Source organism: Chiloscyllium plagiosum, unplaced genomic scaffold (genome assembly GCF_037043375.1).
Source record: "Chiloscyllium plagiosum isolate Xiang-an unplaced genomic scaffold, Cpla_swu_hap1 HiC_scaffold_16, whole genome shotgun sequence".
Lineage (NCBI taxonomy): Eukaryota > Metazoa > Chordata > Chondrichthyes > Orectolobiformes > Hemiscylliidae > Chiloscyllium > Chiloscyllium plagiosum.
Window position 1 is genome coordinate 92,076,695 of NW_028270154.1, and position 23,490 is coordinate 92,100,184.

General features: G+C 42.6%; 1 protein-coding gene across 3 annotated transcripts in view; it reads left to right on the forward strand.

Annotated features, from left to right (window-relative positions):
- The window catches only part of LOC122556864 (histone-lysine N-methyltransferase, H3 lysine-36 specific-like), a 300,867-nt gene that overhangs the window by 243,636 nt on the left and 33,741 nt on the right, over positions 1 to 23,490 (forward strand). For all 3 annotated transcript variants that reach the window (XR_015759842.1, XR_015759841.1, XR_015759843.1), the window contains exon 25: positions 13,029 to 13,101. The gene's annotated coding sequence lies outside the window, so the exon portion shown is untranslated. The remainder of the gene's footprint in view (positions 1 to 13,028; positions 13,102 to 23,490) is intronic.

The following is a 23,490-nucleotide window of genomic DNA, read 5'->3' on the forward strand; positions in this document are numbered from 1 at the left end:
GTGTGGACTTGTTGGGCCGAAGGGCCTGTTTCCACATTGTAAGTAATCTAATCTAATCTAATCTAATTACTGGATTTGTTCAAATTACTGTGGACAATTTCTACTCATCCCATTTTGAACCAGTTTTCCCTAAATCTAACATTTATGTAGTTACTTTTCATTTTTACCTTTAAAACACAATATTGCACACAGTCATATTCTGATTGCTATTGAATAAGTTTTAATAGTGTTCGGCTTTTAACTAAGTATGACTTAAATTCATTGAGGTAATATTGCCCTCAGAGTTTGCCCTTTCTTTCTGTATAGTTTTTCAATTCAATTCCAGTTCTGTCCACCTTGAAGCCATATCTCAGTAATGTCCACCACACAAACTAAGTTGCATGTGGACCTGTGTCAATTCAGTTTGTTCCTTATACTCTGTTTTATAAAAATGCCTAATTTAGGGCAATCTACCCTGTTCTAATATTTTCTCTCTCAGTTCTTATACCTCTCTCCTTTGTTTAGTGACATTGTATCTTTTAATCTTCCTTTTTACTGGTGTTAACTGAAGCACAACCTTTGACTATTACTTTCTTCATTTTTGTTTGTTTTGAAATCATTATATTGCCTTTGCCACCTGAGCTCTCCCTGACAATCCTTCTCAACGCATAAATTCTTCTGGCCACCCTATTTATTCTGTCCAATCCACAGAACGATTCAGGTTCAGCCTGTTCCAATATAAGGGTTCCCACCTTTCCCAGCACGTTTCTATTGCCCCTTGTAAAGGAATCACTACCTCAGTCATGTGTTCACCTCCTATTAGGCCCAATTGATTCTTGTGTAACAAATGACTCTACAGTCTAATGTACTTTGCTCTGTGCCAATTTGTGCATAGCCCAGGTAATTCAATTCTAAGCTTTGAGGTTCTTTTTATGTGCAGCATCTAATTTTCACTGAGCAGGACTCCATGCCTAAACTCCCAAGATGTACTTCCAAACAGATCATCAAGATTATTTATTTTCAGTCTGTAACCAACTCTACTGCTGCCTCATTTCCTGCTGAAACGCTCAATGTTCTCTTTGTTAGCTTTAGATTTTACAATATAAAGCCTCTGGCCTTCTTTTCTACATTCTACCGTTGACATCATCCAAAGTTCTGCTGTTCATGTACTAACCTGCACCATTCCTGTTCACCCATCACTTCTGTGCTTTGCATTAAAAAAAACCTTCCAAGACAGGTGAGAATGAACCTGGACCTTCTGAGGTATGGATACTGCAACTGCACCACAAGAGCACCCCCTTATCATCCCTTTGGCTGACTTTCCTATATTGGTTCCCAATTGAGGCACACCCTATATTTTGACTTTGTTTTCAAATTTCTCTATGTTCTTGCCATTTCTAATCTCGTTCCACAACTGCATCTTCCTTCCTCCCTATCCCCAAAACATTTTCTACAGATTCTATGGTCAGCATTTTAGCAGTCCTTTGAAAAACTTTGATCATTATCCTCTTAAACAGCAGTTTTGCTTGTTGTATAGGACTAGTCATGCACATCCTCATTCTGTAATTCACCTGTGTTCTCCTTACACTACACATTGTTGGCCTTACCAATCACCTGGGAGTTGGCATCTCCATAGGAGTTGTGAGCAGGCTCTGCAGCAACTGCTCAGGGACTCTTCCTCTTCATTGTGTTTCTTCACTTTCATTTTTATATCAGTTACTGAACTGGGGAGATTTGAGGTGGAGTCATCTACTCAGATGTGTTCACTTTGGAAAGCTTGCTGTCTATCACTGTCACAATCCTTTTTGTCTTTGGAAATATCAGGAATTCAAATTTTGATCAAACATAGAAAGATACCTACTTATTTGTGGGAAAACCATTGGGGGAGAAAATGTTCTCATATGCAATTGAAGTCTTTTGTGGACTAAGATTCTTGGCACCCAGCCCACCACACCTTGGAGTAATGTTTCTCACATCATCTTCAATTTTTTCACCTCATGAATTATTCAGTTGTGCTCAGCTGTACCCCTCTGATGGAATCATGAAGCACGAGTGAAGAACTACTCACCACTGACATGAACCTCCACTAATCATGCCACCGGTACCGTATTTAAAACTCAGCTGCATACCACTTCAGATGCTGCAAGCAAGGAATCATCCCTCACTTTTAAGTGCTTGACTGTTATAGAATGAAGGAAAGAAAAGCTATTACTCCTTTTGGTGGACAGTGAGATGGTAGATGGGCTGTCGAAGAGGAAGGCCATTATTTTTCCAGCAAACCTCTAAAGGAGGTTAGGACACTAGACAGCCAGCCTAGTCTCCAATAAAAGGCTGGCTTTATGCTGTGTCTTGTCTGAGAAGTAATATCCCAGCTGTACAGGAAAATGGATCTTCTATACTCTGCAAGGGTAAGTGCCACCACTGTCTTCTATCTGCTCCCTCAGGACCACCTCTCACTCTAACTATGTCATTGTATCCATTTCTCACCAAGGCTCATAGATCACAACTCTCACCATTGCATGTATCATGTCCACTTACTTCATTCATCTCATTCCACCTGTTCACAAAACTACTGCCCCTTCTTGCTCACTGTGCTTCCTACCCACTCACTGGGGATACCTTACTAGCTCTTCTATTCCTGCATCTCCACTGACTGTTTTCCATCCACTTCTATAATCCCTATCTTTGTCTCATTGCAGGTAAAAATGAGACAATAATTGAACAATAACATCGAAGATGTGTTTTGAACATCCAGCTACTCACTTCATAAGAGGAGAACTTTCTCGAATTAGCTGCAGAAGAACACAACCGTCCATGTGGAGGTGGGAGACTTTAATGGCCAACTAACCCAGTAAGCTTCATTGTGCTGTGCTGCTATCCCAGTAACACCACTGTGAACTTAATCTGCACAAGCTTTTATCCCTTTTTAGACAACTGTTTCCCCCTCTTGCGTTACGCACGCACCAGCCATGCACAGTAAAGAAGTAGCACCAGACATTCTCAACCCTGCCTTCATCTAGAAGGAGGAAACAACCAAAACCCCTGGGGGATGTACATTAACCTGCACCCTCCACCGGCTCAGAGACCTTCCCCCTGGCGGGTACTCTATCGAGATTAGTCTCAGAAGCATAGGCTGGTGAGTGTGTTACTGACACTTTACGGCAGCTGGTCAAGGTTGAAATGCCCCGGAACTTGGAGGATACTGGAGCCTAGCACTCGGGACTTGAGCTGGGTCAAAGGACGGAGGAGTGCAACAAAAGATGAAGTGCTATGCTGGCTCTGGCACCTAGCTGTTATCATGGGCAGGTTGGCACCCACATTAGAGAGCCAGGGCCAGCGCACTGATGATACGTGCACAGACTTACACTCCATCACTGTAACCATTAATGGCAAGGTGGATAAGTGATGTTGACTTCATTCCAGGTACCCCTTCCTCTGAGAAAGATAGGGTGGTACCAGCAGGAAGGAAGATCTCCTGAAGCTTCTTTCCAGGACATTGAAGAAGTGCCTGGTCCTGCCATCTTAGCCCTGCTTCTGAACAAAAAACTTTGCAGATATTCAAGCCAAGAAGTGTAAACCTGCTTCTGAAACACTCTGGCCTATACATTGTAGGCTGAATGGCACCCAGGATCATCTTCCAAGCCAATGATAGAGTAGTCTCCCTCCAGCCCAGCTGTGGAAATCAGGTCTGCAATTACCCAGAGTGGGAGATGGAGGAAGTAAAATACTTACTGAAGGCACAGAGGTGGCATGAGTGAAAATGCATTGTAAATACCCTTTCACTGGGCACTATCTGCTCTAGTGTAATTTTCACTGTCAAACCTGGTGAAGTCACAGTCCATTTAAGAGATGAATAGCAGTTTTAAACATCCCAAAAATGTAACAACCAAGCATTGCTCATCTCTCTCAAATAGCTTTAAAACATTGAAGGACTGCAGTTCCCTTTCATAAGCAACATCCAATTTCTTCAGTTCCTTGATGGGAAGGCTAGAATTCATCATTAGCCATGAACTGGTTCTGAGTGGATGCATTCTGTTTGCCTTTCACAGCCACATGGACCTTTGAACCGTGATGTTGACTGCAGCCAAGGCCACTTTAATGTGGACAACACGGAGGCTAAACACAGGGAATGTGCTAGAGCCTAGCCTCCACTTACTCTCACTCATAATAGTGGGTGTACGAAATAAGTGAACATTACAGGAGGGAAAGACTCTATTTAGCAGCTTTAGAAGAGAGTGCACTGCCATTCAAGACTGAGAGGAGTTCAGTGGGCAGCATTCATGTCCAATCTCCATAAAGTTGCACAAACTGCTGCTTCTCATTTCTTCAACAGCATCCTTCAGGATGCTTTAGCATTTAGCAGTGCACATGCTCTCTGGAAAATTGGATGGTTAAAGACGCTTCCTCTCAATTTGCTGAGAGATTCACTGCACAACAGTTTGATATGATACGCACATTAAAGCCTTAAGACCAGCCTATTCTTAGTGCCATGTGATGTTACTTCATTGTCTCACTGCTGCTTTTTCCTTAATGGTGAACACAACACAGCATTTATAGTTGGAGATACTCAAAAGTGCCATCAACTAAAAATGATATATGCCTAATCTAATGAATAAGGAGAAAGTGAGGACTGCAGATGCTGGAGATCAGAGCTGAAAATGTGTTGCTGGAAAAGCGCAGCAGGTCAGGCAGCATCCAAGGAGCAGGAGAATCGACGTTTCTGGCATGAGCCCTTCTTCAGGAATCAGTAATCAGGATTCTTCAGTAATCTAATGAATAACACAAGTTATTCAGAAACAGAAAAGATCTTAATCGCAAAAATAACAAGGTGTACATGTCTTTTACATTAAGTAGGGCCTGTTCCCAGATCATATACAGAATCTGAAGTAATGTGTCCCTTTCAGACCTATTCCAGCTGCTGATAGTTCAGTGGTCTGGGCCATTCTTAATCTATACCTGAAGTGTTGTTAAGAGAGTTATATAAAATGATGGCGAGGCTTGTAATTTGGTGGGTTTAAGGAGGTGGGGGGAGGGGGAGGGGGGGGGGGGGGGCATCCCATCAGTCTCCTCTGCCTCCTTGGTGAATCCTCACCTGTTGCTGCTTCTCTTTCCAGAACCTGTGCAGGGAAGGAGGTTACTGTTTTGTGGTGCTTGAAGGCAACATTATAATTGCTGTGACTGAAATGGTCTCCAGAATTGAAGTAACCACACAAGGACAACATCATGAATGTCAAATACATGAGCATCTTTGAGGAATGTCAGGAGTATAATGGCAGTTATTAAAGGAACTCCTGGGCACTCACATCCAGTTCAATAACACCTCATGTCACGCCCTCTCAGAATGTGGCAGGGAAACTTTCCGAGGAAGTCCATATTATGCCTCCATCAGGAACTCTGATATATGCCATCTTATTCAAGTATAAGTTGCAAAACCAAACTTTTCATATTATGTTGGGGATGGAAAGCCATTATGATGGCCCACCAAAAGAAATACATCCTTCCACATCACAGACCATGTACTTACATACTTACAATTCAATGTGTGAACATAGCAGCTACAAACTGTAATCTTCCAGTGCTAGCTACAGAATGTGTTTCTGTAATGGAAAGTTCAGGTGCTACTTTGAAATATCTTTGTCTGATTCCACTTGCTCGGCTGACATGGTGAGTCAACACTTAGTTTATATGATATAATGGTCATGATTGCTAGAGGCCATAATTCCTACTGTGCAATCTTGAGCAATGAATGACTTATCAATTGAATACAAAATGAAGCTAGACAATAAGTTATTTCTGAATCTTTGGAGGCATGATTACTGCAATTGCCACTCTCAGGATCTAGTGTGACATAGTAGGACCTTATATGCCATATAAACTGTGGAACATACTTCACGTGTGACATTGTAACATGGTGCCATGTAGCAACATGTCCATGCTCCCCCACCTTTGACTGTTGGTTCAGTGCTGTCCACAATGATAAGCTGCCTGCCTCTCCCGTACATGAAAAAGTAATTCAAGCTATAGAGACCGGCAGACTGTAACTGAACACTGAAGACCGTGTGCACTTAGAACACAATATGGCCCACACAGAGATTGGCAACCTCTAAGTCAGTGAAAGTGTGCATTGAAATCAATGTGAAGTGGAAAGAGGCAAGCAGGTTCCAAATAACAACCAAGAAAGTAAGTTCAGAGCCATAGGATACATCCTGTGCAGGCACAGATATGCACATGTGTGCAAAGCAACTTGGCAGAACCACGCTGAAGTCATAGGATTCCAATATTGAATTTTGAAGTTGGTATTTTTAACTTGAAGGGAGTGCCTTATCCAGTCTAGCAGAAAATCTTAAGTATTAACATAAACTGCTGCAGGTTGCCAATTTTTGAATCTTCAACAGTCTGCTCTCTCCCCCACTTTTTCAAGATTCAGATGACATTTAGATAAATGATAGAAGTTCTTTTTTGGATTCCAAACATTCAGCTGGTTTTGTAATTATAGATTTGTTCTCACAGGAATAGTCCTTCTAGGGTGTACTGCTCATTATGGAAATTCTAATACTGAAAATATACTTCCAACATATTAGTTAGATTCTGATGGGTAGCATGACGCATGTTGAATAAGAGTGGCTGCAAAAATTGGGTTGCAAATTATTGCCTTGTGTGTATTGGAATGACCAAGGTATAGGGAAGAAGGAATATTTTACTCAAAATGGGTTTTCTTTCTATAGGAGCAGAGGTTTTTATTGCCAGTTCAATTACTGTGGTCTTGTCAATCAAAAGAGTTATGCTGTCTACCACACTATTCACCAGGAAGCTCACTTACTAAATAATCAACACCCTTTTCTCATGTAGTGTAAATTATTGTCTTTGTTTGATTTGGCATTTTTGTCTCTGTCCTGATGAGTGCAGAATGAAAAGCTTTGACAACATGTTAATCATTTAACAATATTAAAGGATAATTTATATTTTCTTGGCTCCAATCACTGGAAGCAGCTCAATTAAAAAAACCTCAAAGTAAGGATGCAAAATTAACTTAATTGTAATTTAACTCAGAATAAAAAGTTTGTGTAAGACCGCAATATTTAAATAAATTCCTCATTTTTTGGGGGGGCAGAGTATATTCAGGCAAGCTGTACGGATTGTATTTATCCACACCGGGAAAGTGTTGTCATTGTGCTGGTTTGTGGAACAGTAGAATAAGTTTGGGTTTTGCATTCTTCTGCGAGAAAATTGTTGGTTTGTTCCTAAATGTCTGGCAGAAATCAAAGCCCGTGTATTAATGGGTCTTTGTCTGATTGGTAAGAAGTGATGTGTGAAGTCCCTTTTTCGTCATTTATACAAATGATTTGGATGTGAACCTAGGAGGTATAGTTAGTAAGTTTGCAGATGACCCCAAAATTGGAGGTGTAGTGGACAACAAGGAAAGTTACTTCAGAGTACAATGGGATCTTGACCAGATGGGACAATAGGCTGAGTGGCAGATGGAGTTTAATTCACATAAATGTGAGGTGCTGCATTTTGGGAAAGCAAATCCAAGCAGGACTTATACACTCAATGGCAAGGTCCTGGGGACTGTTGCTGAATAACAAGACCTTGGAGTGCAGGTTCATAGTTCCTTGAAAGTAGAGTCACAGGTAGATAGGATAGTGAAGAAGGCGTTTAGTACACTTTTCATTATTGGACAGAGCATTGAGTTATAGGAGTTGGGAGGTCATGTCACGGCTGTAAAGGATCTTGGTTAGGCCAGTTTTGGAATTCCGTGTGTAATTCTGGTCTCCTTTCTATCGGAAGGATGTTGTGAAAATTGAAAGGGTTCAGAAAAGATTTACAAAGATGTTGCCAGGGTTGGAGGGTTTGAACTACAGGGAGAGGCTGAACAGGCTGGGGCTGTTTTCTCTGGAGTGTCGGAGACTGAGGGGTGACCTTATCGAGGAGTATAAAAGCATGAGGGGTATGGATAGGATAAATAGATAAGGTCTTTTCCCTGGGGTGGGGGAGTCCAGAACTGGAGGGCATAGGTTTACGGTGAGAAGGGAAACATTTAAAAGAGACCTAAGGGGCAACTTTTTCATGCAGAGGGTGGTGCGTGTATGGAATGAGCTGCGAGAGGAAGTGGTGGAGGCTGGTACAATTACAACATTTAAAAGGCATCTGGATGGGTATATGTACAGGAAGTATTTAGAGGGATATGAGCCAAGTGCTGGCAAATGGGACTAGATTTGTTAGGATATCTGGTCAGCATGGACGAGTTGGAACAAAGGGTCTATTTCTGGGCTTTACATCTCTATGAATCTAAGTCCTGCAGGGGTCTCTGCTGCGACTTCAATTTTTAGAATTTACTGTGGTTACTTTGGTGAGGCATTGAAGGTTTGGTAGCTCAGTTTACAGATGATAGCACGATATAGTGTATATGCTGAGAAGATACAGGAGTTGCCAGCGGATATAGGTAGATAGAGTGATTGGGCAAAAGTCTGGCAGATGGAGTATAATGTGGGAAAATACAAAGTTTTCACTTTTGCAGGAATCATGAAAGAACAGTAATACTGGAGAATGAGTGAAAAATGTTTTGATGCAGAATGGTCTAGATTTGAGAGAGTCTGAAAAGGTTAGTAAGCAGGTATAGAATGTAATTTAAAATGTTAATAGAATGCAGTCATTTATTACAAGAGGAATTGAACAACAAGTAAGGATGTTTTGTTTCAGATGTACAGGACATTATTGGGATCACATATCAAATACTGCTGTCTTTTTAGGACAATAGGTTCATAGAATCCCCACAATATGGAAACAGGCCTTTCGGCCCAACAAATCCACACCGACCATGCAAACAACACCCCACCTGCAGCTAATATATCTAACCCACACATCACTGAATACTATGGGGAATTTAGCATGGCCAATCCATCTAACCTGCACTTCTTTGGACTGAGAGAGGAAGCCAGAGTACCCAGTGGAAACCCACACAGACATGGGGAGCATGTGCAAACTCTACACAGAAAGTTGCTAATCGTTGGAATTGAACCCAGGTCTCTGTCTGTGAGGCAGCAGTGCTAACCACTGAGCCACCGTGCCACTACTGTATTACAAGGTGAATTTGTTCCACTAGAGTTGAGAAGATTTGGTTGAAATGTATCAAATTCTGAACAGTCTTGACAAGGTGGACATGGAAAGGACATTCTCTCTTGTCTGTCAAGGACTAGGGGGTACTAGTCAAGTGAGGAGAGTTATTTTTCATTTAGATCTGCAACTTTGGAACACATTGCTTTAGAACGCAGTCATTTAATATTTTTAAGACAGATGTGGATCGATTCTTGTTAGGCAAGGGAATCAGATTATTGTGAGTAAATGGGTACATGGAATTCAAAGCACAGAGATTAACAATGATCTTATTGAATAGTGGAGCAGGTTTAAGGGGCTGAGTGGTCTCCTGCTCCTGTTTCACATGTTCCTATGGCCCAATTTCTTGAACTGTTTTACAGCCATGCATTTTTAAACATTTAGAGTCATAGAGATGTACAGCACGGAAATAGGCCCTTCGGTTCAACCTGTCCATGCCGACTGGATATCCCAACCCAATCCAGTCCTACTTGCCAGCACCTGGCCCATATCCCTCCAAAACCTTCCTATTCATATACCCATCCAGATGCCTTTAAAATGTTACAATTGTACCAGCCTCCACCACTTCCTCTGGCAGCTCATTCCATACACGTACCACCCCCTGTGTGAAAATCTTGCCCCTTGGGTCTCTCTTTTATATCTTTCCCCTCTCACCCTAAACCTATGCCCTCTAGTTCTGGACTCCCCTGCCACAGGGAAAAGACTTTGTCTATTTATCCTATCCATGCCCCTCATGATTTTATAAACCTCCGACACTCCAGGGAAAACAGCCCCAGCCTGTTCAGCCTCTCCCTGGCAACATCCTTGTAAATCTTTTCTGAACCCTTTCAAGTTTCACAACATCTTTCCAATAGGAAGGAGACCAGAACTGCACACAATATTCCAGCAGTGGCCTAACCAATGTCCTGTACAGCTGCAAAATGACCTCCAAACCCTATACTCAATACTCTGACCAATAAAAGAAAGCATACCAAACGCCACCTTCACTGTCCTATCTACCTGCAACTCCACGTTCAAGGAGCTATGAACCTGCACTCCAAGGTCTCTTTGTTCAGCAACACTCCACAAGACCTTACCATTAAGTGTATAAGTCCTGCTCTGCTCTGCTCCCAAAAATGCAACACCTCGCATTTATCTAAATTAAACTCCAACTGCCACTCCTCAGCTGATTAGCCCATCTCGTCAAGATCCCGTTATAATCTGAGGTAACCTTCCTCGCTGTTCACAAACCTCCAATTTTGTTGTCATCTGCAAACTTACTAACCATACCTCCTAGGTTCACATGAAAATCATTTATATAAATGACAAAGTAGAGGACCCAGCACCAATTCTTGTGGCACTCCACTGGTCACAGGCCTCCAGTCTGAAAAGCAACCCTCCACCACCACCCTCTGTCTTCTACCTTTGAGCCAATTCTGTATCCAAATGGCTAGTTCTCCCTGTATTCCATGAGATCTCACCTTGCTAACCAGTCTCCCATGAGGAACATTGTCGAACGCCTTACTGAAGTCCATATAGATCACATCTACTGCTCTGCCCTCATCAATCCTCTTTGTTACTTCTTCAAAAAACTCAATCAAGTTTGTGAGACATGATTTCCCACACACAAAGCCATGTTGACTATCCCGAATCAGTCCTTGCCTTTCCAAATACATGTACATCCCCTGTCCCTCAGGATTCCCTCCAACAACTTGCCCACCACCGAGGTCAGGCTCACCGATCTATAGTTCCCTGGCTTGTCTTTACCACCTTTCTTAAATATTCTTGATTGCTGCAGGTAGAGAGAGATTTGGATGAGGTCACAGAATTGCCAGCCCATGCAGAAAACAACAGGGTCTACTTCTTGATATGTCTGTGCAATCTGGATTCATTAAAATGTACCAAACCAATCTGATTTCTTTCACAAAATCCAATAACACCCTAACTGTGCAGGTGAGATAAACACACTATAGGAAGAGCTGCCAGCAGTTGAGAGATCTTCCCCATTTAAAGAGACGAGCCCTGAAGGACACAGGTAGTCATTTACAAGATAACCTCTCCTCTTCTTTCTTCACTATGAACTATTACCTTAAAGTTTTCTTCTCAACCCTTACATCCAAGATGTACAAGGAGCTAACAGACCTGTCACTTAGGCAGCTCGATAGATTTGAAGCTACTTTACTTTTTCATGCTTGTCTATTTCCACAATCAAACTCTCTTCAAGGCTTCCACCATCCTAGCCTCAAACATATATTTCTCTCAAATTTATTTTCCATTTCCCCATAAGCCCTCAGCATCATAATCTCACTCAAGGCCTTCACCTACTCATTCCTTAACCCCATACCTGAGAAAACTGCTAAAAGCCTCCTTTGCCTGTACCTGCTAAACCTGTGACCTCTCACACCTAGAGGACAAAGCAGCAGGTGCATGGGAACTAAGTTCTCCTCCAGACTACATATAGCTTCTAGACTTGGAACAAATGAGCGTACCTCACTCTTCAGGCAACTGAGTTGTGAGTCTGCTTGTTCAACAGCCAAACCCTGGACAAACCAATGTTATTTACATTAGCCAGCATGATTCATGTTTATTCCACCCCTCCTCCTAGCCACTGCCTTAGCAACTATTCACAAAACCAAACTCTGCCCCACTTCAGCTCAACTACTGCTGAAACCTTTGTGCTTGTGGCTGTGACCTCCAGATTTGATGTTTCCAACAGATGAAAGTAAAACACTACACATTGCAAATCTGAAACATAAACAAATAATGCTTGAAACCACAGCAAGTCTCCAGCAGCATCTATAGAGTTAACATGACCCTTTCGCAAGGCTCTCTTGATTAGTCACTATTTCTCTAAATCTCCATGAACAAATTTATCCAAAGCTTTGCTGGTTGTCGTCTTCTGTACCAAGCTTTGACCAAGCGTTTGATCACCACTTTTAATATGATTTTTGTCTTGTCATTATTTATTTTTGTCTGATTAATACCTTTCTTAAAGTCCTTGGGACATTTTCTGCAATGAATGAATGTTATAACTGCAAGGAGCCTGGTCAATTTCAAAAGGTGCTTAAACTGTGAAAATTTGTACATGGATGAAGACTTGGGGTAGGACAAAAACCAGGTATTCGAGATGAATCATTTAATGTTCACAAAAAGCAATACAAGTCTGATTCAAATGCAAATAAAGTGCTTCAGCTTCTTTCCTGAAATCATTAGATATAGAATTAAACAATACTTGAATTTGCCCTTAGTGAAACTTCATATAGGCCCTGTCAGAAGAAGTGCTAAAAATATAGGGTTTCTTTTTGCCTTTCCCAGAAAACTAGCTGGAACATGGATCAAGTCCTGATGCCCATTTCCTTCACCTGGATAGCACAGGATAGATGAGTGTTGAAAGATGACCATGGTGAAGGATCACGTTCTTTTCTTGTTCAACTTAGTTATAATGCCTACTGCATATTGCTGATAGAGACCAACTCAGAGTCCTAAAATCAGAGGCTCAGCGGTCCCTTAACCTGTACCTGTCCTGGTTTTTGTGTACATCAGATTGAGCAACTTCTTCTGGGAGAATGGGTCCTACCAAATGTTTCAGCACGAGCCAACCCCCTGGAAACATCCTTCCATTTCCAATAATCATTTGGATTAAAAAGGAGAAATTTCTGGAAATACTTGGCAGGTCAGGAGACATCTTCAAGGAAAGGAATAAAGTTAACATTTTGATCAATAACATTTCATGAGAGACCACAGACATAAATAGCAATCAGATGCAGTTTGACATCTTGGCCTTTACAGGGTTTTGCTTAGTAACAAAAGTAAAACCCTTTTGTGCTAAAGATCAAAATACAGCTTAGGAAACAAAAGTTTCAGAGTTTGAATCCAACAGAACTTTAATAAAATTCTAATATTGGACATCTTTCTATGAAATGAATATAAACCATGGAATTTCATCCTTTTACTAGGTTGGCTGTTATAGCTTCAGGTGATATTACGTTCCTCTGGAATACTCATGCTTCAGTCTTGGAGATCCTAATGGTAAGTAAATTATTACCCATGATTACCATCTTATTCAATAATTTTCTTGTCCTCTTAGCTTCAGGAACCTTAAAGAGATCTTCACATAAACTGGTAAATTTGGTGTGCAATTGTGAGCACCACATTTTAAGATAGATGTTAAAGGTAGAAGACACTTACTAGAATGGCTATATAGGAACACCAAATAACTTGGGAACACTTTAGGAGAAATATAGCAGGAAAAAGTTTAGAAAATCCTGGATGTCTAGATCAATTTGGGACTGGATGAGCAAGAAGGAAAGGCTTTTAGCAAGTGCAAAGGGAGCAATCCAGCTGTGCCCAGAGAGAAATACAGGAAGTGCAAGAGGGAACTTTAGAAGGAAATTAGAAGAGCAAAAGGGGGATTATGAACTGGGGAGAATCCCAAGGTATTTTATAAATACGTTGAAGGGAAGAGGTTAACCAGGGAAGGAGTAGTGCCCATTAGGAACCAAAAGGGCACCTGTGAGAGATACCACAGGATATTGATTGGGTACTAAATGATTACTTCTCTTCAGTCTTCACGCTGGAAAAGGAGAAAGTAGGTATGGAATTCAGGAAAAAGGACTGCAAGTTTGCAGACAATACCAAGATTGGTAGGGTGGTTAATAATGAAGATGGTTGTAGGTTACAGAAGATATAGATGGGTTAGTCAGATGGGCAGAGCAGTGATAACCCTGATTAAGTGTGAGGTGATGCACTTTGGAAGAAACAAGATGAGGGAGGGAGCACAGAGGAACCGCGATGATCCGAAGGACTCCATCAGGGAGTATTTCATTTGGTTAATCGAATGCCACATAATTGATGCTGGAAAACAGTTAGCCAAGCAATCTTGTTTGGATGATCTGAAGTTCAGTTAATCAAATGCTGAATGATAGAGGTTCCTCTGTATTTAATAAATTACATGACACTGGGTAGCTTAGAGGTAGAGGGACCTTTGGGTAGTTGAAGTGAAGTTGGCAGAGCATGGAGTAGGATAGCTCAGGCATATGGGCCACATGCACAGTCATAGCATAGAGTATAAGAGCAAGGATGTAATGTTGGAGGAGTTGTACAGAGCATTGGTTAGGCCACAGCTGGAGTACAGTGTACAGTTCTGATTACTGCACTACAGGAGGGATGAGACTGAAGGGAGTACAGAGACGTTTCACCAGGAGTTTGCCTAGGATGGAGAGATTGAGCTATAAGGAGAGACTACTTTAGAGCAGAAGATTGATGGGGGATATGATTGAGGTGTATAAAATAATGAGTATGGACAGGGTGAATAGAGAGCGGCTATTCCTCTTGGTCTACATCCCAGGGTCCTGAGGAGGGTGGCTCTAGAAATCGTGGATGCGTTGGTGATCATTTTCCAGAGTTCTATAGATTCAGGATCAGTTCCTGTGGATTGGAGGGTGGCTAATGTTGTACCACTTTTTAAGAAAGGAGCGAGAGAGAAAGCAGGAATTTGTGTTGCAGACGTTTCGTCCCCTGTCTAGGTGACATCCTCAGTGCTTGGGAGCCTCCTATGAAGCGCTTCTGTGATGTTTCCTCCGGCATTTATAGTGGTTTGTCTCTGCCGCTTCCGGTTGTCAGTTCCAGCTGTCCATTGGAGTGGCCGGTATATTGGGTCCAGGTCGATGTGCTTATTGATTGTATCTGTGGATGAGTGCCATGCCTCGAGGAATTCCCTGGCTGTTCTGTTTGGCTTGTCCTATAATAGTAGTGTTGTCCCAGTCAAACTCATGTTGCTTGTCATCTGAGTGTGTGGCTAAGAATAGCTGGTCGTGTCGTTTCGTGGCTAGTTGGTGTTCATGGATGCGGATCGTTAGCTGTCTTCCTGTTTGTCCTATGTAGTGTTTTGTGCAGTCCTTGCATGGGATTTTGTACACTACATTGGTTTTGCTCATGCTGGGTATCCGGTCCTTCGTTCTGGTGAGTTGTTGTCTGAGAGTGGCTGTTGGTTTGTGTGCTGTTATGAGTCCCAGTGGTCACAGTAGTCTGGCTGTCAGTTCTGAAATGTTTTTGATGTATGGTAGTGTGGCTAGTCCTTTGGGTTGTGGCATGTCCTCGTTCCATTGTCTTTCCCTTAGGCATTTGTTGATGAAATTGCGTGGGTATCCGTTTTTGGCGAATACATTGTGTAGGTGTTCTTCTTCCTCTTTTTGCAGTTCTGGTGTACTGCAGTGTGTTGTGGCTCTTTTGAACAGTGTCTTGATGCAACTTCTTTTGTGTGTGTTGGGGTGGTTACTTTCGTAGTTTAGGACTTGGTCTGTGTGTGTGGCTTTCCTGTATACCTTTGAGGTGAATCCTCCATTAGGTGTTCTCTGTACCATCACGTCTAGGAATGGGAGTTGGTTGTCCTTTTCTTCCTCTCTAGTGAATCGGATTCCTGTGAGTGTGGCGTTGATGATCCGGTGTGTGTTCTCTGTAATCATTAAAAACACAAATAAAGGTATCATCTACAAATCTGACCCAGAGTTTGTCAAAAGAGACACAACAAACAGTAAGACAAAGTATCGTACCTCTGATAACAAAGAAAAGACTAACACATAACCTCAACACCAAGGAGAGGGAAGCACTAAAATCACTAAAACAATAAGAACAATCATATTACCAGCAGATAAGGGCAGAATGACGGTCATCCTGGACAAAGCAGACTACATCCAAAAAGCGCAACTACTTGCAGATACCAACACCTACCAAAAGAGGGAGTTTGACCCCATCCCACAGCTCACCAATAGGATAAACAACACACTGAGGAACCTACAAAAAAGAGACATAACCAGGTCTGACCTACAAAGAATGAAACCTGAAAGCAACAACACCCCCAGATTCTATGGACTACCTAAAGTGCACAAACCAGACATCCCACTCAGACCCATAGTATCACTACCAGGGACACCATCACACAAACTGGCTAAAGAGCTACAGCAGAAACTGAAACACCTGATCAGCGGATCCAGATACTCTATACAAATTCCCAGCTCGGCGAACAGAACCACAACAACGCGCACCCGAGCTACAAATCTTCTCAAACTTAGAAAGCAGGAAATTATAGACCAGTTAGTCTGACCTCAGTGGTGGGAAAGATGCTGGAGTCAATTATAAAGGATGAAGTTACGACACATCTGGCTAGCAGTAACAGGATAGGTCAGAGTCAGCATGGATTTATGAAGGGGAAATCATGCTTGACAAATCTTCTGGAATTTTTTTGAGGATGTAACTCTGAAGATGGACGAGGGAGATCTAGTGGATGTAGTGTACCTGGACTTTCAGAAAGCCTTTGATAAAGTCCCACATAGGAGGTTAGTGAGCAACATTAGGGCAGAAAGTGAGGGCTGCAGATGCTGGAGATCAGAGCTGAAAATATGTTGCTGGAAAAGCGCAGCAGGTCAGGCAGCATCCAGGGAACAGGAGAATCGACGATTCGGGCATAAGCCCTTCTTCAGGAATGAGGAAAGTGTGTCCAGCAGGCTAAGATAAAAGGTAGGGAGGAGGGATTTGGGGGAGGGGCGTTGGAATTGCGATACGTGGAGGGAGGTCAAGGTGAGGGTGAAAGGCCGGAGTGGGGTGGGGGCGGAGAGGTCAAGAAGAAGATTGCAGGTTAGGAAGGCGGTGCTGAGTTCGAGGGATTTGACTGAGACAAGGTGGGGAGAGGGGAAATGAGGAAGCTGGAGAACCCCACTGGTCCTCACCTACCACCCCACCAACCTCCATGTACAACGTATCATCCGCCAGCATTTCCGCCACCTCCAAAGGGACCCCACCACCAGGGATATATTTCCCTCCCCTCCCCTATCAGCGTTCCGTAAAGACCACTCCCTCCATGACTCCCTCGTGAGGTCCAAACCCCCCACCAACCCAACCTCTACTCCCGGCACCTTCCCCTGCAACCGCAAGAAATGCAAAACTTGCACCCACACCTCCCCCCTTCCCTCCAAGGCCCCAAGGGACACTTCCATGTCCGCCACAAATTCACCTGCACCTCCACACACATCATCTATTGCATCCGCTGCACCCGATGTGGCCTCCTCTATATTGGGGAGACAGGCCGCCTACTTGCGGAACGTTTCAGAGAACACCTCTGGGACACCCGGACCAACCAACCCAACCACCCCGTAGCCCAACACTAACTCCCCCTCCCACTCCACCAAGGACATGCAGGTCCTTGGACTCCTCCATCGCCAGACCATGGCAACACGACAGTTGGAGGAAGAGCGCCTCATCTTCTGCCTGGGAACCCTCCAACCACAAGGGATGAACTCAGATTTCTCATTTCCCCTCCCCCCACCTTGTCTTAGTCAAAATCCTCGAAGTTGAAACTTTATTGCTGGAACAGCACAGCAGGTCAGGCAGCATCCAGGGAACAGGAGATTCGACGTTTCGGGCACAGGCCCTTCTTCCTGAAGAAGGGCCTGTGCCCGAAACGTCGAATCTCCTGTTCCCTGGATGCTGCCTGACCTGCTGTGCTGTTCCAGCAATAAAGTTTCAACTTTGATCTCCAGCATCTGCAGACCTCACTTTCTCCTCAAAATCCTCGAACTCAGCACCGCCTTACTAACCTGCAATCTTCTTCTTGACCTCCCCACCCCCACCCCACTCCGGCCTTTCACCCTCACCTTGACCTCCCTCCACCTATCGCAATTCCAACGCCCCTCCCCCAAGTCCCTCCTCCCTACCTTTTATCTTAGCCTGCTGGACACACTTTCCTCATTCCTGAAGAAGGGCTTATGCCCGAATCGTCGATTCTCCTGTTCCTTGGATGCTGCCTGACCTGCTGCGCTTTTCCAGCAACACATTTTCAGCAACATTAGGGCGCATGGTATTGGGGGCAAAATACTAACTTGGATTGAAAATTGGTTGGCTGACAGGAAACAAAGAGTAGTGATAAACGGCTCCCTTTCGGAATGGCAGGCGGTGACCAATGGGGTACCGCAGGGATCAGTGCTGGGACCGCAGCTTTTTACAATATATATTAATGTTATAGAAGATGGTATTAATAGTAACAAATTTGCTGATGATACAAAGCTGGGTGGCAGGGTGAAATGTGAAGAGGATGTTAGGAGATTACAGAGTGACCTGGACAGGTTGGGTGGGTGGACAGATGCATGGCAGATGCAGTTTAATGTGAATAAATATATGGTTATCCACTTTGGTGGCAAGAACAGGAAGGCAGATTACTACCTAAGTGGAGTCAAGTTAGGTAAAGGGGCAGTACAAAGAGATCTGGGTGTTCTTGTACACCAATGAAGGCAAGCATGCAGGTACAGCAGGTAGTGAGGAAAGCTAATAGCATGCTGGCCTTCATAACAAAAGGGATTGAGTATAGAAGCAAAGAGGTGCTTCTGCAGCTGTACAGGGCCCTGGTGAGACCGCACCTGGAGTACTGTGTGCAGTTCTGGTCTCCAAATTTGAGGAAAGGCATTCTGGCTATTGAGGGAGTGCAGCGTAGGTTCACGAGGTCAATTCCTGGAATGGCAGGACTATCTTTATGTTGAAAGATTGGAGCGACTGGGCTTGTATACCCTTGAGTTTAGAAGACTGAGAGGGGATCTGATTGAGACGTATAAGATTATTAAAGGATTGGACATGCTGGAGGCAAGAAACATGTTTCCGCTGATGGGTGAGTCCCGAACCAGAGGACACATCTTAAAAATAAGGGGTAGGCCATTTAGGACAGATGAGGAGAAACGTCTTCACCCAGAGAGTGGTGGGTGCGTGGAATGCTCTGCCCCAGAAGGCAGTAGAGGCCCAGTCTCTGGATTCGTTTAAGAAAGAGTTGGATAGAGCTTTCAAGGATAGTGGAATCAAGGGTTATGGAGAGAAGGTAGGAACAGGATACTGATTGAGGATGATCAGCCATGATCATATTGAATGGTGGTGCAGGCTCGGAGGGCAGAATGGCCTACTCCTGCACCTATTGTCTATTGGTTGCAGGGTCAATCATGAGGGGCAGGAGATTGAGGGGATTTGAAAAGAAACGTTTCGCTCACTGGGTGGAAGGAATCTGGAATGCACTGCTTAGAAAGCTAGTGGAGGTTGGAAACCTTAACCTTTAAAAAAACATTTAGAAGACACTTCAAATAGAACATTCAAGGATATGGAGCGAGTGCAGGAAATTGGCATTAGTGCACTTTGTGGTAATTACGTCAGTGCAGATTTGCTGGGCTGAAGGGCCTTTTCTATTCTGTATGAATCTATGACTCTATTCTCCTTAGAGGAGACATTTCACACAGGAGCTTAAAATCATAACTCTTATCAAGTAAGAAGAAGTGATTTCTAGTATCAGAATAGTTGGTAACCAGAGGACTCAGACATAAGGACAAAAGGAAACAAAGGTTATACAAGGAAAGGAACTTACACAGCAAGGTGTTTGAATGCAATCCATGAATCTGCTGTCATTGTCCTTTCAGTCAATATCGACTCAATGAGTGGCTGTTGTGCCATCCAAATGTTTCCCCTCAGACCTCACAATTTAACTCATTTAAGTTCCTGCAAGTGCTTAGCTGTTATAATGAAAACATATGACCATTTGGCAATTTTTATAGAGGTGCTTGCATTTTGGCTTCAGTTCTCTGAAGGTAAATTTCTGAGGTCAAAGTCATTTGCAAAAAGTAACCCAAATACATAATTTCCAAGAAATTGCAGCTGAATCAGCATTAGTCAAACAGCTGTCCTTCCGTGGATTACCACTTCACTACCGTGTAGCGTTCTGTTGATCCGCGAGACCAATGCAGGAGTTCTCAATTCCTGGCAGCGTCACCCACGCTGGGAAGGTTGGAGGAGAGGAACCAGACAAAGCTGTTCTGAAGTTGTAGAGGTACAATACTTGCAAGAGTTGAAAAGCTAGTAAGGACAAAGCATACAATCTAGAACAAGGTAACAATGTAATGCTTGGTCAAAACAAAAAGTGCAGCTGAGTTGCCATGACAAAAACAAATGCAAATTTGGCCAGTTTAAATTATGTCCCAAAATCCAATCAAGTTTAGTTTAAATATTACTGAAATACTAAATTCAATGAAACAATTTGATATTTTGGGGCATAAAACCAGACATTTTGAACAGTTGGGGCAAGAACTGCCAAGCCAACAAATACAGACTGCCAGAACAGCTCTCTGGAAGGTACTTGTCTCAGGTTTGCGCAGCAGGCCATTGAAAAGAGGGGAGAATCTGTAGAGGAAGAAACAAAGATGATTTGACAACTGGCTGGTTTTGAAAGTTGATTTTTTTTTTGTAAATATCTTAAATCAGGATTTTTGAAATAAAAAAATTGGACTAATAGTGTAGAGAGGGAGGTAAAAGATAGGTTTATGGGAAAGGAGTTGTAAATAGTGGTTGGTTTGGATATTCTGTTGGACTTAATTTTTACTTTAAATAGTGACCTCTGGGATAGCTCTTTTCCTCTTGAATTTTATCAGATTACGGCAAAAGGTGTATGTGTTTTGTGGCTGGTTTAAATTAGAAGGGTTTACCCAGTGTCACAACAAAGCACAATCCGAAACAAGTCTCATCAGTGATCCAGGCAGAAGATATTGGTGTGATATCAATGGTTGTGATGGCAGATGAGGTCTGCAGCAAGACGAGGAAATCACCAATTGTTGAATGAGCAGCCCACTTCAGCCTCCATGCTGCTCATCCTACATGGGGAAGCAACTGGGAAAGGTGTCATACAAAATAGTCTGTTCCATGACCAGCCTGGCTGGAAAACCACATCCAGCAGACTCATCTACCTGAAAACCTAAATCAAATTTGCTGTTGGAACCTGGAAATGTACAATTCTTTATGGATAACAAAACAAAGAACTGCCCTGTTCCTGAGAATTCAGGAACTTCATGACAATCTCTTGCAGGCTAGCACGATCAAAGATCAGCTGATCGTCATAGTTGTTACATCTTCTGGAAAGTAAAACCCAAGGATCAACCCAGGACACAATCTGATTTGTCATCAAGAACAGACTTGTCAACCAACTCTGAGCTCCCTGTTGGCAATAATTGCCTCATGACTCTCCATCTACAACTTATCAACAACTAGCTCTAACCTTAGCCATTGATGAGTCCAAAGGAGATTGGAAATGACACCCAACCAGGAAAGGAATTGGGAATTGCAAGTGCAGCGGATTGCCTGCTCACCTGCTGGTGCATCAACACACTGTTCCACCAAAAAGACGACTCCAATATTTCTTGGAGGTATCATTTAATCCCAAGACCAAAAGAATTTAACCCTCATAACCAAAGTGATGACCAATGCAGATCAGACCATTGGATCCATCCACTCAATGTCCATCAAATGCCACTAGAAAGTTTCAGAAAAAAAGCTCAATGTTGAGCAGTTTCAAGCCCAAGCATTGTAACACACTTGGCATTATCTTCACCAAAATCTCCAAAGAATTCATTATAATGGAGTGAAGAAGAGTTGGAAAAATAGAAGACAGCCATCATCTTTTGCGGTGAAGACATTAATCAGCTGCAAGACCAGGAAACACCCAGACTGGTTCCATGAGAATAACTATCATCCAAGACCTCATCAACTAGAAAAAGGAAAGCTCTCCATACCTGAAAAAATATCAGCAAGGCAAAGAGGAGAACTCAAAAAGTGAAGGTGCAGTTGTAAAGAAGAACTAGAGAAATCAAGAACCAATGGATTACTGAAAACTAAACTAACTCCTTGTTGATAAGCACCAAGGACCAATCCCCTTGACCTTAAACCAGTGCAGAGCAAGGATGAAACCCTTTAACAAACTCAAAACATTAGCCTCTGATGGAGAGGTCACTAAGAACAGAAACTATAATACAATTATTGACAAGGGCATATTTAAGAAAATCCTCCAATTTCCCAAAGATGACCTTGGACTCTCATCTAATGTAGAAGTTGAAGCCACCATGAGACCCTTGAAGAATGAACATCTAAGGATGGGAGTCTTCAACAACCATGACATCTGTGATGATATCAAGATCCTTATGTATAAGCCAGTCATCCTTCGGACTTTTCTACATGGCTCCATTTGAAGATCCTGAGAAGTGCCATCAGCACTGCTCGAGATGGATCCTCTACATCAGTTGGGAGAACAGGCGTACTTAACAAGCAGTGTCAATTGCTCCAGCAGAGGCCATGATCATACAAAAACAACTTCACTGGCCTGGCCACATGCTGAGGATGCCAGAATTATGACTGCCAAAGTAAGTCATCTTCACCCAGCTCAATGAAGATATCGAACAAGAGGATGACAAAGGAAGCATTTAAAAGACTACTTCCCTCAAGAAATGCAACATAGATGTTAGAGGGTGACCCACACATTATCAGAAGGAACAGATTTGGAGAAAACTCCTGTATGATGGGACAATTCAAGAACACCACCAGCAAGTAGTAGAAGGGAATGCCAACAATCTAAAGGCCAAGGACCACTACCTCCTGGGAATGCCTGCCAAGTGAGTGGTTGGAGATGCAGCACTAGGATCAGGCTCAGTCACGCAAAGATCCATGACACAGAATTTCCTAAGTGGACAATCAAACTATATTGAATGATTGCTGATGACAAACCTATGGAGCGAATGAAGTGTTTACATTGCTGAGTTTATTATAAACAGAAAAACAAATGAGAAGTCACAAGTAGTTTAGTTTTGAGTTTAGTTCAGAAGAATCAGATTTCAGGTTAATCCCAGCAGAAGAATACAACTTTTCAACCCAGCTGCAGGGCACTTTTTAGGTTTGTGGAATCTGCACGTTGACAGTTTGTTAAATCATAGAATCCCTACAGTGCAGAAAGGACCATTTGGCTCATCAAGTCCATCACTGACCCTCCAAAGAGCATCCCACGCAGACATGTAACCCCATATTTTACCATGGCCAATCCACTTCAACTGCACCTCTTTGGACCATTTATAGAGCTTGTTTTTGTGATAAATTTGTTCTTATTCAGAAAGAGCATTGAACATAAATGCATGAGTCTGCCAATGACTAAAGCACCACAGTAACCAATTGCAAAATTAAACCTATCTATTGGGTGAGGTTCTATTCTGGGATCAGACATGTCCAGTATTGTTATCAATTGGGGTTTTGATGGGATAGGAATGTATTGAATTTAAACAAGATTTGAGAATTAAGAAACAAATGAATGGGTATGAAGCATGAAACAAGACAGCTGGTGTAAAGTACATTACATGGATTAGAATTTTGACTGTTACTAAGATTTTTCTTGAATTAGAAAATATAACCATGGATTATTTTTAGCAAAGGCTATTTAATTTAACAGATAAACCGAAGGTGGAAATTAAAGTAGGTATTTTTTAGGGATGAAATGCTTAAAGTGATGACTCAACTTTTAGAATCAGAAGAGACCTAAAATTGAGTGTCACTACTAGAATTAGCTAAGATTTAAATTCCTTGCTTCAA